General features: G+C 63.2%; 1 long non-coding RNA gene across 2 annotated transcripts; it reads left to right on the forward strand.

Moving 5' to 3' along the window:
* Positions 1-441: 441 nt before the first annotated feature.
* On the forward strand, positions 442-1951 carry LOC115946143 (uncharacterized). Of its 2 annotated transcripts, XR_004550088.1 has the most exons (3): positions 442-498; positions 1167-1406; positions 1659-1951. It is a non-coding gene; the product is annotated as an uncharacterized lncRNA (long non-coding RNA). The 2 variants fall into 2 exon arrangements; XR_004080258.2 differs by lacking the exon at positions 442-498 and having other exon boundaries at positions 1133-1406.
* Positions 1952-2337: the final 386 nt, after the last annotated feature.

Genomic DNA, 2337 nt, shown 5'->3' on the forward strand with positions numbered 1-2337 from the left:
GTGTGAGAAACATCAGAAGGAACACGGTCAAGCGTCCACTGTTAGAAGGGACTTCCAAGCTCTGCGTGTCCCAGAGAGGATCCCTTGGGAAAGCAAGGGATGAACAGCTCCATCCCCTGTGTCTGATGGAAACCACTGGCTCATGCCTGGGCAGCGCCTCACCCCACACACCCCGAACTGGGACCAGTGCCGCCGCACCAGTACAGAACTTGTCCAGGGGAGATAAGCACCTGCCCGTCTCCAGTGTGTGCTGAGACAGCCCCGGCTGGGCGTAGCGGCTTGGCTTGACAAAACACACTTGGCTGCACCTAAATGTGACCCTCCTGAAACCACCGGTTACAGCGGGCCGCCGAGCACAGGCTCCCTCCTCCGGGGCCCTCACGCCAGCCCCGCCGCGGCCCGGCCGGCCCCGGCCCCCCGCCGCTCCGCTCCGCCCCGCCCCGCTCGGCCCGGGCCGCGCCGCCCGCCCCGGGTGCCTCCCGGTGAAAGGCGGCCATGGTGAGCGTCCCTCCCCCGCCGGGCCCGGGGCCGCCCCGCTGCGGGGGGCGGCGCGGAGCGGGCCCGGCCCCGCCGCCCCGGGTCCCAGCACCCGCTCACCCAGCCCGGGCCCCGCCTGTGGGGCAGATCCAAGGCGGCGGGGCCGGGCGGGGAAGGCGCCGCGCTCCTTACCTGGGCGGCGGGGCCCGGCCAGGCCGCTGCTCGCAGCCGCTGCCGGGGCTGCCGGGCCCGGTGTGCGCTGCGCAGAGCCGCGGTCGGGCGCGCCCGCACCGCACGGCCCGGCCCGGTGCTGGCGGCGGCTGCGAGCGGGGCCGCACCGGGCGGGCGTGCGGGCCGGGGGATTGGGGGGGGGGGGGCAGGGGGGCGAGGGGGGGGGGGGGGAAAGGAGCCGGCGGCGGGAGGGGCCGTGCGGGAGCGCGCGCGGGTGCGCGGGGAGGGGGCGGCAGCGGGGCCGGTTGGAACGCATGCACTTAATGAGCGCGTCGCCATGGCAACCCGCGCATTCCGCCACGCCGCAGTGCCGGGGCCTAAACCCGCCGCAGGATTTAGGGGAGACGGGGAAGGGATTGGGGGGAGGGGGGGGGCCTGTCGCCATGGCAACGTCCGGCTCGAGGATATCCCCCCCCCCCCCCCATAACCCCAGGCTGCCCCCTGCTCGTCCCGTGCAGGGTGGCCTCGAGCTGGCACTGGGGTCCTGGGTGTCCATGTGGGGCCCAGCGACCCCACCCGCACCGTGCGGAGGAGGCCGGAACACGGGGCTCCACCGGTTGTGTCTCCTGGGTTACATGGGACGAGCGGAAGTCACTGACAGCGATCTGACCCCCGTGGGGAGCAGCTGGACTCCATGATGGGTAGGATGTGCTCTCCTCAGCAGCCAAGACCCCTCGGTGCCGCAGGCCTTGCCTGAGGTATGTATGGGCTGCCCGAAGCCTCTCCTGTGCAGCACTGAAAAATGACTGGAGAACATTAACATGGAATCTCCAGACCACTGGGAGGCAAAAGGATCCCTCAAACTAGCTCTCTGGAGAAAGCGCAGGGCAAGAGGAGTGCTTCCTAAGTGCTCAAAGAGGTCAAAACGCAGGGAGGCATACTCGCACACCCATTAGTATCTGATAGCCATACAAATGTGCCTTTCAGACACATATCTTGCTTATCCACAGAAGGTGAGAGTGGTGGGAACCAAGACTGGAAGCACGAGGACCAAAGAATGCACAAGAAGCTGCCAAGAACAGCACCTGATGTGTGTTGGACCAGCAGGGAGAAGCAAGAGCCTCTCAACTTCGAACAGCTCAACGGCAGCGAGCTCTGGCTGGGCCAAATCCAGGGCCCAGAGGATTCCTGGTCACCCTGGGGAGTGCAAGAACAAACTCTTTGTTTCTAGCATGAGTATCTGTCAGGTTTGTATCACCTTTTGTGCTCTTCAATGTTTAATGCATTAAAAAAGGTGAAGTCACAGACTGATGAAGCAATTACATCCTGAAAATCAGGAAGCAAGTAACAGGGGTTTCTGTTACTGCCACTGCCTTCAAAGAAAACTTCAGTGGCACAGGATACAAAAAGGTCTTCCCTATAAAGCCCTTTCTGCTGCAGTGGGGGCAGAATCAGGAACCAGGAGCAGAGTGAAACTCAGGCACTTGAAAAGCAACCCAGCATTCACCTTTTGCCACTGTTTTTCTGTTCCTGGCTATACTTGATATGAAAAACAATCATGAATTCAGAATGATAAATTCCTGGAAAAGAGCTACTTGAGGCAAAAAAGAGGCATCACTGCCTTCCCAGGGAGCTCTCTGGATGCTGTAATACCGGTGCATTTCTCCCTCCTGTGCCTCAGCTTCCATT

The sequence above is a fragment of the Melopsittacus undulatus genome, chromosome 10 (assembly GCF_012275295.1).
Source record: "Melopsittacus undulatus isolate bMelUnd1 chromosome 10, bMelUnd1.mat.Z, whole genome shotgun sequence".
Classification (NCBI taxonomy): Eukaryota; Metazoa; Chordata; class Aves; order Psittaciformes; family Psittaculidae; genus Melopsittacus; species Melopsittacus undulatus.